Genomic DNA, 14,897 nt, shown 5'->3' with positions numbered 1-14,897 from the left:
AAGTGTAACATCGGAGTTAAACAAGGTTGCCCCCTCTCCCCTACCCTATTTGGCATTTACATCGATAAGCTCGAAGGCTATTTAGAGGAAGCAGGATGTGATGGCACGATCTTAGCTGGGATAGTCGTCATCCTTCTTCTTTATGCTGATGATATTGTTCTTTTGGCAAGGTGCCCATCTGATCTTAATAAGCAACTCAGGCTTCTTAAGGATTTCTGCTCTACCATGGGTATGACTGTTAACACTGACAAAACAAAAGTTATGATTATCAAATCCAAGGACACTTACGCTAATTTTATGTATGACAATAATAACTTGGAGGAAGTGTATTCTTTTTTTTTTGTGTAAGTCAGATGTTTATATTATAGCACAAATTATAGTACAAAAAATCTGCAAAAGCAGATCGAGAAGCACTGACAGACTAGAAACCAAAACGCATCAACTGCTCAGAGAGTTCAAAAAGAAACTGCTCAGCGCACACCGCGCAGGGTGGCCCGAGCTAGGAGCTGATGCCTATTTACCCAACACTATCAAAACTTGACAATACATAACAACAACATTAAGAAACAAAGGCCGAAGCATGGAAAGAGAAGAGGAAAACAGTGAAGGGGACGACACTAGATGAACTTGCCCATGCGACTGATTGTATCCAGGCCAACCTCCCGAACATGTTTGTCCACTTTGGCTTGCAGGGCTTCGATTGGCTCGTTCTCCTGCACTTCTGTTGTGGTCTGCTGCTGATTCATGGGTGCTGGGTTCACGGTGTCCCTCAGGATCCTGATAAGCAAAGTAAGCTTTTTGTTGACTGTTTCAACAGCCTCGTGCACAGTTGTGATTCTGCGGTCCAACGAACTGTTGTAATCGATGATTTTGGCCATTTGTGCCTCCGTCAGGTTCACCTCATTCACGACTTGCTGTTTTTCTTTCTCGATCGACTCCAGGGCTTTAGCAATGAGAGTCTTGATGCGCCAACTCTCTGCTTTAGTTCTGACAAACTGCGTAGCTCTCTTCGAAGGAGTGCCCGGGTCCTTCATCCAGTCAACCTCTTCCGCAACATCCTCCTCCGTGCGCCCAGCTTCCTCTTGTTTAGCCTTGGCTTCCAGCTCGGCTACTTTGCGTTTGTTCTTGCTTGCCGTTCTGGTCTCATACCCTCTCTTCGCATCTTGTAGGTCCTGATTCGCAGCATCGCAACGACAACTCCCCGCGTCCATAGCTAACTCTCTATGCTCGTCCCAGCTGATGCAGTTGCCGATGAGGGAGACGTGCTCAGCTCTATTTTGAAACACTATGGAGAAAACAGGGTATCTACTCTCTGATATATAGTGCATTCCCTTGTAGTTCCTCATGAAGCCTGTCTTAATCCAGCTGGTAGTTGGAGTACTGTTGTAATAAATTCGGTTGAGGTTCGCACAGGCCGAGCCGCTCCAAGCCGAATGAACTTGATTGTGGCTGATCTTAATCCATGTTGAGTTGTGCCATGTGTCCTGTACTTCTGAGCTGTTGATATGGTGAATTGTGGTGTTTGATTTTTCCCGATTACCAGCAAATCTGGCCTCCTTGTGCCATGACTCGGGCCAACCCGCTCCTCTCGAAATCATCATAAATGTTGCTGATGCTTTCCCATACGGAACCGTCCCAGGTGTCTCATTTCCTATACTGCTGATGCGGTATGCTCTGTGGCGCGATCTGTTATGATCATTCGTCTGGCTGGCCTGCCGCCGCCAAGAATTCCACCGCCAAAAATGTCCTATCATCCAACTCCCGTGGATATTATTGCTAACGTGGCCGGTTTCTTCAAACCTCCGGTGCCGTGACCCAAAACCGTCAACGGCTAGGCTTAATCAGCTTCGATTAAGTCCTTCTCTGCCAGCTGTGCGCATGTCGCTTTGAGAATTGGGCAGTCCACCTCCTGCCAACAACTGTCCCATACTTTGTCCTGGTTGTCTACACCATGGTTTGCCAAGTGGTCTGCCAACCCGTTCGCTTTCCTTCTGACTGTTTGGAACACTAAACCTCTCATTCCTGCTATCAGCTCCGCTATGTTCTCAGTGACCTTAGCCAACCTCCAATGTTTGGTGGCTTTGCTGGCCCTGGTACCTGCTTGTATGCGTTTGGCCGTCGTGATTGCCAAAGAGGAATCCCCTTCAACTATTACATTGCCTTGTCGAATTGTCCTTAGGATTCTCAGACCTTGTTCGAGCGCAGCAAACTCCATTTCATTGTTTGTGCTTTCACCAAGCGCCCTACAGTAGATATGTAAAATTTCTCCGGCCTGATTGCGAATTACGCCTCCGATACCTGCTGTGCCTGGGTTGCCCCTCGATGCCCCGTCAAAATTCAATTTTAGGCCTCCCTCCGGCGGGCATTGCCATCTGAGGGTTTGCGAGGAAGGTTGTGACCTGTTTCCCACATTCGGTTGATTGCTGGATGCCTCCAAATGAAAGCTCTTCAGGATACGTAAGTCCTGAGCCGACGGTTTTTCATTCGGTACTTCTTTGCATTTTGTCTGAATGAGCTGTTGGATGTTAATTAAAATTGAATCTTTGGCAAATTCTATGTTTCTGATTTCCTCTTGAAATATCCTTCGATTGCGCTCCTTCCATATCGTCCATAAAATGAATCCTGGGACACATTTCCATATGCTTTCAACTCTTCGAATGCGAGAAAAGTTTTTCCTCCAGTTAATGATAGTTCCTTGAATGGAATCTCTGTCACGATCGGAGGCGCCTAGCAATCCTTCCATCCAGTGCCAAAGCTGGTTAGCCCACTCACAAGAATTGAAAAGGTGATTCATGGTTTCCGCTGCTTCCGTGCACATTGGGCACCTTGAAGGTCCCCTGAATCCTTTTTTAAGTAGGTTTTCCCATGTCAGTGTTTTCTTTTGCATAAGAAGCCATAAGAAGGTTCTGATCTTCGGCCAGTGAAGGCTGTCCCATACCTTGTCGGACCAGGGCACTATTTCAGGCTGCTCTTCCTTCTCTATTATGCTCCTGGCTTCTTTCAGGGAGAAATCTCCGTTGCCATTTAGACCCCATCTCAGCTTATCATTCTCTCCGGCAATCCGAATTTTCCTTTTGAGAATTTTCTGATTTAAAACTTGAATAATTTCCTGAGTGTTTTCATTATTGCTTGAATTGAAAACTGTCCACTCCCTCCATTCCGGGTCTCTACTGATTGGGTTCCAGTATTAATTGACTCTGAATTTGCCCTCATTTTGATTATTTTGCTTCAGGGGTAAAAGCTGTGGGGATTCCAGTCTAGGGGATTGCTGCCATGCATCCTCCCAGAAAAGAGCTTGAGTTCCATTTTGTATCTCCCAGAAACTGTGTTCCTGAACTATGCTTCTATTGTTTTTAGCATGATTCCATATTGGCGAGCCGTCAGGAGCGTCCTGTATTCTGATAAGGTCTAGATTGTTACAATTCGGCATATACTTTTCCTTCCAATGATTGGCCCAAGGTAGGCTTGTATCAGTGATCCATTTCCACCAGATTTTGGCCCCACAGATTCTGTTGACCACTGAGGGATCAACCAGATTTAGTCCCCCCCTATCCTTTGGTTTACATAATTTCTGCCAAGCAACCAGAGACCATTTTTTCTTGTCACTGTTTCCACTCCATAAAAAGGATCGTTGGATTATTCTCATTTGATTCAAGATTCCTTTTGGAGCAGGAAGAATTGATAACAGATACTGAGGGATGGCCTGCAAGACAGCTTTGGTTAATATGAGTCTGCCTGCGAAATTTAGAGCTCTGTTTGTCCAATGCTTGCATTTCCTCTCCATACTGGCCAGAACTTTCTCCCAATGAACCTTTTGCCATGGTTTGAGTGTGAGAGGGGCTCCAAGATATCTCGATGGCAAGGTTCCAATTTTAAATCCCAGAAGCCGAGACAGATGAGACTGGATAGCCTGATGAGTATTGAAAAAGAAAATTGTAGACTTGGAGAAATTGATCTCCATGCCCGAGGCTCTGCTGAACAAATTGAGAATGTCCCTGTAAGCTAATGCTTCTTTCACTGTTGGAACACCATGTAACATGGTATCATCCACAAACTGTTGATGAGTTGTGGCTGGAATTGACCTAATAGGTTGCAGACCTCTAATTTGACCCTCTGCTTTTTTCTTGGCTATTAATCTACTTAGGCCTTCCATTAGAATGACAAATAAGAAAGGGGAAAGGGGATCACCCTGTCTGATGCCTCTTGAGGGGCTAAAGGGGGCTGAGGGGGCGCCATTCACAAGGATAGAGAATCTAGGAGATTTTATGAGGGCTAAAACCCATTTTATCCATTGCCTACTGAAACCAAATGCTTCTAAAACTGCTTCCAGGTAAGTCCAGCTTACTTTGTCATATTATGCTTTAGATAGATCTAATTGCATAAGCATTCCGGCTTCTTTCCTTGAATGAAGTGAATGAATCATCTCCTGTGCCAGCAGAATGTTATCTAGAATTTGCCTTCCTTCAACGTAGCCAGATTGCTCCTGCGATATTATGCCCGGGAGGATCGACTTCAGCCTGTTGGCTATGACCTTGGAAATGATTTTGTAGATAACATTACAAAGGGTTATGGGCCTGAATTTCTCCGGTTTGTTTGCTTCTTCAACTTTAGGTATGAGAGCAATGAAGGTTGAATTTATAGATTTTAGGATAGTTTTGTAACGTCTTGAAGGAGGAAGTGTATTCTTACAAGTACCTAGGAATTGATATTCATCACAAGCTCAACTGGAACCATAGCATTGAGAAAAGGATTAATGGGGGGTGGAAAGCTTACTATGGCCTTGAAAATAATTGTAAAATTGCAAACCTTGTAATGTGGGATAAAAAGAAGTTCCTCTTTGAAACTTTAGTCACTCCTGTTACCTTATATGGCTGTGAGGTTTGGGGTTGCAACATCTCCAGAGAATCATGGAGAAAGATTGAGCAAATCCAGAAGCGTTTTATAACTTATAACCTGAAAATTAAAAGTAATACACCCTATCCTATTCTCCTTATAGAAGCACGTCTTCCCCTATTGAGAGCCTAGCTATGCTTAGGTTTCTGTTGTACAAGCACAAAATCAGTATCATAGACTTCCTAAGCTAGCTTTAAATTCTAGCCAAAACCACCTAAGGCTCAATCGAGGATGGCATAAAGACACAAGGGCCTGGTTAAACTATTGGGAGATCAACGAAAATGATGCATTGCAAAACATAAATAACATTAAAGATATTGTTACTTCTAAGTTCAAAGAAAAAATGTGGTGTGAGAAAGACTTAGCGGCTAAAAGAAAATTAAGTTATTATAAGAAGGTCATCAACCCCACCCTAGAAGATCAAAAGTATCTCTCCATTTTAACTAGCTCAAAGAAGAAAATTAATATAGCAAAGATTAGAACGAATTCTCATGAGCTCCATAGTGAAACGGGTCGTTGGGCAGTTCCTAAAACGCCATGAACGGAAAGGATCTGCCATATATGTAAGAATAGGAACATCGAGGATGAAAACCACTTCCTATTAGAGTGCCCCGCGTATAACCACATTAGATCTCAGTTTCACAATCTTTGTTACAATACTGACCTTCCTAGCCTTTTACAATGTCAAAATTATAGTGAGCTCGGGAGGCTTCTCTCCAAACTTTTTGAGCATAGGAATAAAATATTAAATCAAAATAGATAATTTATTTCTTTAGGTCCGATAGACCATTATTTGGTCTCAGCGGAGGTTAACCATCATCATCATCATCATCATAATATTAAATTGATTATTAATTGTTTAATTATAATTTGGAGATTAATATTATGATATAATATAATACTAAAAAAATGGATAAATTTTATTTTTTAATTAATAATTTAATGTCAATGTTAAAGCTTAAATTTAAAAAAAAATAAAATTAAAAAAAACTTAATAATAATAGGTTACAATTAATGTAAATGTTAAAAGATAAAATAAAAAATTATATGAATTATAAACAAAGGAGTCAACCATAGTTCTAAAATAATTAAGAATAAAAGTATAAGGAACCAAAAAAAAAAAATAAGGGAAGAAAAAGAAAGGTAGAAAGAAAGGACCAAATGAACAAATAACAAAAGATGAGAAAGAAATGAAAATAGATAAAAAATCATGGAAAAAATAAAGCAATGAAGAGGAGAGGGCGCAACTTCTACTTATTTTATAACCATCATCTTAGATTGATAGACTGCTTCTCAATCTCAATGGCTTCTCTTAGTTTTCTATGATGGAAACGATCAACCCTAGAGATGACACTAGAATCATCATCAACCCAGTTCTCAATCTCAATGGCTTCTCTTAGTTTTATATGATGGAAATGATCAACCCTAGAGATGACACTAGAATCATCAAAGAAGACATGGTGCTTCGATTTCACAGCTAAAGCTGATTAACAAGAACAATTATGCTTAATATCTACAACATATTCTTGAATTTTTTGGTTTATAGACTGACCGATATAAGAAATCCCCAAAAACATGAAATTAGGTATACCCCTTTCATATCTTTAGAGTTAAACTCTAAATAAAATCTTTATCAGTAATAATAGCTAATAGAATCTTGAATCATGTTAAATAGTTCTCCATAATTACTATCATCACAGAAACAAATACATAAAATCTCAGTAAATAAACGTCTACACTGAGTTACACAATCAAAAACATCTTAAACATGATCATACCAACAAAACCATCCAGTTAACATAACAGTGACAAAAATACACCATTTATTGTCTTAATGAACCAGATAACCGTAACTAAATTTACCCCATCTAGTTATGTTAATTATTTGTACCACCAGATAAGTTTCTGTAATGGATAACTAACAGACGACCTCGCTGCCATCGGTGAGATACATAATGCAGCGAATATACTCGATACCAACAACATTAACCAGATAACAGTAACATCCTAAACGTACCAGTAACAAATGTACCCACACTAACATCCTAAACATACCGGTAACATCCTAACCAAACCAACCAGATAACATAACAGTAACAAATGTACCACATTTATTGTCTTCACGAACCACTGGATAACAGTAACTAAATGTACCCCATTTAGTTAGGTTAATCATAATCGTTACAGGTGACCACGTTGCCATCGGAGAGATACAGAGTGCAGTCAGGATATGGAGCAAGACAACAACTCGAGCATCCATCGGCTTGAAGGTGTTCGTCTCCTGTCTCCGGGCAAGTCACGTATGACACCGCAAAGCAAATAAGAGGACACACTATCCATTCATACCAGCAACAAATGCAGTCAAAAATTATGAGTATGAGAGCCTATTTATTCCAGAGTGCAGTAAAAAATTCCATCTATTTATTCAATTCACCAAATTGTATAAGCAAAAGGAGACACTCACCTTTATAATCAGGTTGCTGTGCATTGAGACATGTTGTTAGAAGCATACCACCTGTTCATACAGCGTCACCAACCACGTCAGGATCAGAGGAACGCTAATGTTGCTGGCCTCATGTTGCTAAGTGAATCAACGACTTTATCTAATATGTTATATGTTGCTGGCCTCATCTAAAGTGAATCATCTAATATTTTTTCTAATTTGAATACAAACTGGTTATAAGAACCTTGGACATACATACCTACAGAAAGCCACAGACTGTTTCGTGTAAACGCCATGATATGATATGATGATCCCCACCCTCAATGCTGTTACCTGTCCTGCTCTTTGAGCTTAAGCCTCAGATCATCGATTGATACATAGAGATATAGCAGCGGACATATATTTATACTTACTCTCAATGCCCAGTATATTCTATATTCCAATCTTTATTCCGATGTGGAGTATATTTTATATTCAAAGTTCAAACCCAAAAAATATGAATCATGCATATGCATGTCACCACCGTTATCACGTTCGGAAACTGTTAACCAGGCTCTATCAGATGGGTGTTTTAATATATATTAAGCATTAAGGATAAATTTAGAATCAAATATCACCTTCAGAACACCCATTCCACTCCGCCTCGTTTCTACGAAATCATAGTATATTCCACTTATTATTCGAACATGGAGTATATTGTATGTTCGAAGTTCAAACCGAGAAAGTGGGTTCTTGATCACTCAAGAAATTTTCTGACCACCCACACTCCAATTATGACCGCTCAAGTTAAAAATTATGTTACAAGACATTACATAATTTTTTTTTATAACTTATATTGGTTAATTTTAGCTAAATTAGCATTGTTTAATTAGCAAATAGAATCCTACAGTCTTGGGTTGCCACAAACTAATAAATTGAGATGCCAAGCAGATAAATTATTTGCTTGCTCACGCAGGTGGACTTGCTTAAATTTTGGTGCATAGTAACCACTACTAAATATACACATTTATAGTTTTACTCCTAAATAAGTGAACAAAAAAACATAAATAATGGTGAGAATTAACTCCTAGTAAATATATGTATTTACGTGCTAGGCAAAAACAAACTTAAATTATAGTGGGAAGTAACTAATGGTAACTATATTATTTACTTCCTTCAAAGCATGAACAGGACACAAATATCTAAAAGTAATGCATAAGTATTGTAATCATAACCATAAATTATGCCATAAAATATGGAAGAGGACTATCCAAGTGGCATTATCTTGTGCAAAGGCTGCAACAAGACCTTCAAGTTATGGTCTAATCAAATAGATATTTAATTTTCAAAATTAAATGTGATACATTAGTAGAGATTAATAATATAATTGATATTGCATAATATAAGATTCATTTTATGTTTAATCGGTATGTAATAGTTAAAATAAAAATATAATCATAACAAACAAATATTTTACTATTCAATATAAATAAAATATATTAATATATATTAATGTCCATATTATATAATATAGCTTTCTATCAAATTTATATAAATAAAACCAAAATAATTTAAATTGAAATTTTACTTATATTTTTATTTTTCAATATGTGTAATTTATTGTATTCTTAATATGGAGTTGACATATAACGTTTAAAAAATATTAATAATTAAGAACAAAATTAATATGAATATATTATATAGAGAGAAATATTATTTTTGTGGAGATTTATAATTTTCTACTTTTAATATGGAATTGACACACATACACACTATTAAAAATATATATGACAAAAAAATTTATATAGAGAAACCTATAGATATATGTTTTCTACTTCTAAATATGATTGGGGCACGTCTTAATATTTTAATGTGTAGAATATAAATTATAAATAAAATATTTCAATATCAACTATGTATATACTTGTCACGTACACATATGGAGTAAATTTTTTTTTATGGCGATTAACCCCCATATATTAACTCATACATGCATTCTACTTCATTAACCTTATGAATACATTCTTATAACAATATAGTAGTCATGAACGATTCGAATATCTATACATTTGTTTCCATTCAGTTGATATAGATTCAAACTATGCATCAAATTCCTAAGGTTCGCCGCGGAGAACCACAATCAATTTATTTGGCGGTATAGATAATGTTTCAAGGCATGCAAAGGGTTTATGTGCACAACCCAATATGACTGTCAGTCCTTTCAAGCGAATTTATGGCAGCTGCTATCGTGTACTGGTTTAAATCCCGAGATATCTGTAAGTTTAAACGTTGTGTCCGGCCTTGACTTCGGTGGCGAGGGCAGCATCGTCCATTTGGAAAGATCAAGGGTTAGATGGCGTGATGCCATGTGCGCCCGGTGCCCCAAGCACCTACGGGCCTGACACCTTGGGCATACCAATTTCGCGCCCGGATCCCATCGACCCTAACCGGCCATCGAACGGTGGAAGAGACTCTCTGCAGATCGAGGGTTGAGACCTTGCCACGAGTCGGTAAGAAAGGTATAGTATTTAGTTTATGTGTGCTTCCATTCAACTCATTTTGTTTCTCATTTCGGTGCGACGGTGTGTCGCAGAGCTGTGGCGATTCGCCTGCCCCAATACTCATGCAGCTTCGTTCAGCTTCAAACTTCAGTTCTGTTCCACTTTCGCGCTGGTAACTAACAGGTATATGGTGTCGCTACCTTGTCTTGCTATCGTCTGTACCAGTTCCTTATTTTGTTATTGTATATCATCGTTAAATCCGAGTTCTCGGTTTTCTGGTTTGACTCAGGTGCGCAGGTGGCCGGTTGTCATTCATCATCGAGGATAGAGAACTCTTCGCTCTATCTGCTATCCTGATAACAGGTAGACTCGATTGCCACCTAACTTCATTTGTTGAATCTGTTCAGGGTAACAGCTGAACGTTTATTTTACTTGACAGGAATGCCGGGTAGCACCACCGCGGCCTGGGGTCCCTTTACCAATTCGGGTTTCTACCCTTGTTTTAGATGATAATCTTTGGTTAGGAGATGATACAGGCTAAGCATTGCATGCATAGCCGTAACCCCCTTTATATGTATAACTGTTCATTTCTGAAGCCTGTTCTGGTTTGTACTCAGACGGTATAATGTTTAAGCTTTAATACTGAACATGAGGGTTGACTCCCTGGTTATTTCATTAAAATGTTTTAGAGAGTAAAGGCATGAGAGATTCAATAAGTTTCAGCTCTATGTACAATGTTTTCTTTGGTTTATTCGTCTCCTTGGCCACGGCTATATATATATACAGACTTAATGTTTCAGGATTTATAATGTTCCTTTCTAATTAAATTTGATTGCATGACCATCTCTTCAAATGCCGAGGTCATATGTGCTCTTAAGTTTCGATTTCAATGGTTTTCTTCTGGTTTTGCGTCCGATTTAATGCGGACAAGGCAACTGTTCCAAAACAGAGTTGCTGGTTAAACTTGACTATGTGCTTATATATACATAATACAGTCGTTGGTTCTTTTCAGGGTATTATAATGCGTTGTACATTTATTGGTTTACCTTAGATATATACATGTTTGTATTTTTTGTGCCATGCGACACTACTGTGCGACTGTAACAGAATGCCGAGGCATTTAACAAGTCTTTAGTATCAGTCTCCGGTTTCGTTTCATGGTTCCGTCGGCCGAGGGTTAAGGTTTTCCCTTTTACCATACTTGTACGAGATCGTAGCTTACTTGCTCAAATTCCTTACTATGGAAATCATGCTATATTTGTTCTCTGTTGATATTCCCTTGTGGATTAAGCGTAATGCACAGTTTGTTCAACAGGGTTTGCTAGCGTATTTCTTTTCATTTATCTGAATATATCAATGTCTGGACTATTTCTCTTAGCTTTTACTGAATATAGAAACGACTAGACTTCTGTTTCGTATTTCTATTTATGAAGAAAGGTTTTAATACATTCCCTTCCTGGTTTCGGAATTCTTGCTTCCGCCTTAGTAGCGAGGATTCTAATGATGTATCCATTCCTTCCAATTTTAAATAGAGAATACAGGTTCTAATTTTTAGGAATCACATGCAGTCTAGTATTCTTTTTCAGAAACAGAATAAACGAGTTATTTTCCACTGTTTCTTTTTCTTTAAATATAGGCTCATACAGTTCATTTATCAGTTAGTAGGTTCATTGAATCTTACCTGCTTATCAGCAAACCTGTTTATATTGCTTGTCAATCCACCCGTCCGTAGGAAGTACTCTTCTTTGACCTTCCACCCCCAAGCACTTGCAGGTCCTCTCGACTGCAATCCACTGGTCTCGCCAGTAATCGCTATCTGGTCCTAACCAGACGTAGCGTACACAGGAAAATTCCTTTCCCTCTATGCTATCTGATCCTAACCAGACATAGCATGACCATTTTCTTTCTTCTCTGCCATCTGGTCCTTACCAGACTTGGCAATCTTTCCCCTTTTTCCTCAGGGGCCACAACTACCTTCTGAAGGTAGTTAGGGTTCTCTTGGAACTGCCTCCACAGTTACTAACCATGATTAATCATATGCTCAGTTCAAATAGTACTTAACACAATTGTTTTTATTTAATCATAAAATTAATAACAGAGTTATATACTTTTTCAAATAAAGTCTTTGTTCATAATTACTTTCACTATTTACCACTTTAACCTTTCACGAGGGATGTTACATCTCCCCCTCCTGAAAGTCTACATCGTCCCGATGTTGCTGTTCATTCAAAAACAATCTGGGATAAGTATCCCTCATCATTCGTTCATCCTCCCAGGTGGCCTCTTCAGGCCCAAAGTGCCGCCACTGCACTTTAACCTGGCTGATGACCTTTTTCCGCAGCTCGACTCTTCTCCGATCTAATATGTTCACTGGTTCGACCAGGAACTCTCCTTCCGGTTCCACCTGAAACACATTACAATCAGATTAGCTGCTTAATAGTATTCTTTTCCAGTTTACATTATTTAACAGTCTTTCCTTACCTGAATGTCCTGCCAACTTATTATATGCCTAGGGTCATACACATATCTCTTTAAAACTGATACATGGAAGACATTATGAACCCGAATATGGCTGGGTAGGGCGAGCTGGTAAGCTACCGGCCCTACTCGTGCCAGAATTTGGAAAGGTCCACAAAAACGCGGTGCCAGTTTGGCACAAGCATTCCATTGGAGGGTACTTTTCCTAGCTCGTATTCTGATGTACACATGCTCACCCACTTGGTACTCTTTGAATGTTCTCTTCCGGTCTGCAAAACTCTTCTGCCTGTCCTGTGCCATCTTTAGATTAGCTCGAACTTTTTTCACCATAACTTCCATTTCTTCTAACATCTCAGGACCCAGCAAGAATTTGTCCTCCGGTCCACCCCAACTGGAGGGTGTGCGGCATTTCCGGCCGTAAAGTACTTCGAATGGGCTCATCTTCAAGGAGGCGTGATAACCATTGTTATAGGCGAATTCCACTAGGTGTAAATACTCCTCCCATCGCGTAGGTTGCTGCATCACATAAGACCTCAGCATGTCTTCCACTACTTGATTCACCCGCTCAGTCTGTCCGTCGGTTTGCGGATGATATGCGGTGCTGAAGTTTAATTGAGTTCCTAGACCTTCAAATAAGGTCCTCCAAAAAGCTGAGGTGAATTTAACATCACGGTCAGATATTATTACTTTCGGCAGCCCATGGAGTTTAAATATATTCTGCATGAAAATGTTTGCGATTTGAGCTGCACGGTAAGTGGATTGAACTGGTATGAAGTGAGCTGACTTGCTGAGTTTATCTACCACCACCATTATAGAATCATTGTTCTTTTTGGATTTCGGCAAACCGGTGATAAAGTCCATGGTTATGGTCTCCCATTTCCATTCCGGTATGGGTAATGGCTGTAGTAACCCTGCAGGGTGCTGATGTTCAGCCTTCACCTGTTGACACTCTAAACAACGCGCCAGGTATTCTATCACGTCCTTTTTCATGCCCGGCCAGTAGTACTCCTTCCTTAGCGAGGTGATTAATTTCTGGTAACCAGGATGTCCTGCATAAGGACTTTTATGATTTTCATCCAGAATCTTTTCCTTAATGCTGCTCTGATTGGGTACATAAATCTTCTTCTGGTAGCACAAAATCCCGGCTGCATTCAAGGTGTACCCTTGTTGTATTAAACGGGCATCTGAATTCTGTACCAAATGCTTCTTCTGCAGATAAATCTGATCCTGTGCAGCAGCCTCGTCAATTTCTTTGCCAAGGGTGGACCATCCTTGACTAATGCCAACTTCATAAATGCAATGCACTTTCCGGCTCAGTGCATCAGCTACTCTGTTCTCTTTTCCTTTTAAGTGTTTAATTTCGAAATCGAAGTTTCCCAAAAAGTCCACCCATCTTGCTTGTCTTGCGTTTAAAGTTGGTTGACTAAAGTAACTAGTCAAACTGTGGTGATCCGTCATCAGCAAAAATTTTCTGCCCACTAAATAATGGCGCCACATTTTTAATGCATGAATCACCGCGGTTAATTCCAGATCATAGGCAGAATATTTCTGCTCATGTTCTTTTAACTTTCTGGATTCATATGCAATCACTTTACCTTCCTGCATTAGCACTCCACCCACGCCCTCCTTACTAGCATCTGTGCAGACTACATACTCCTTTTCAGGATCTGCCACACACAACACAGGTGCGGTGGTAAGTAAATGTTTGAGCTGTTCGAAACTCCGTTGACAGTCTGCTGTCCATTTAAATATTTTTCCCTTCTTTTGCAAGGAGGTGATAGGGTAGGCAACTCTAGAAAAACCTTCTACAAACCGCCGATAATATCCAGCCAGCCCCATAAAGGACCGAATATCTGCTACATCCTTGGGTGTAGGCCATTCCATTATAGTTTTAATCTTTTCGGGGTCCACAGCTATACCCTCCTTTGTAATAATGTGGCCCAAATATTGGATCTGTTCTTTATAAAAATCACATTTACTGAATTTTCCATATAACTGATGCTCCCGTAATGTCTGTAACACTATCCTCAGATGTTCTTCATGCTCCTTGATATTCCGGGAGTATATAAGTATATCATCAATGAAGATTAGTACAAATTTGTCTAGGTATTGGTGAAATACACTGTTCATCAAACACATGAATGTAGCAGGCGCATTAGTTAATCCGAAAGGCAATACCACAAACTCGTAGTGTCCGTAACGAGTACGAAAAGCTGTTTTGGCTATGTCTTCGTCTTTAATTCTGATTTGATGGTAACCAGATCTTAAATCAATCTTTGAGAAGATTGTCGCTCCCTTCACCTGATCAAACAGCTCATCAATGCGGGGTAAGGGATATTTGTTTTTCACGGTCAGCTTGTTCAGCTGTCTATAATCTATACACATACGCAGAGTTCCATCCTTTTTCCTTACAAATAACACAGGTGCTCCCCAAGGAGATACACTGGGACGGATATACTTCTTGTCCAACAGCTCTTGCAGTTGCATTTTTAACTCAGTTAACTCCGGCACACTCATCCGATAGGGTGCCCGGGACACTGGGGCTGCTCCGGGTACCAGCTCAATGGTGAAGTCTAAATCCCTTTTAGGCGGCAGCCCTGGAA

The sequence above is a fragment of the Pinus tabuliformis genome, chromosome 6 (assembly GCF_031772625.1).
Source record: "Pinus tabuliformis cultivar Carrire ecotype Pingquan chromosome 6, CPIR1, whole genome shotgun sequence".
Classification (NCBI taxonomy): Eukaryota; Viridiplantae; Streptophyta; class Pinopsida; order Pinales; family Pinaceae; genus Pinus; species Pinus tabuliformis.
The sequence above is the reverse complement of the archived record's forward strand: the minus strand, read 5'-3'. Positions refer to the sequence as shown.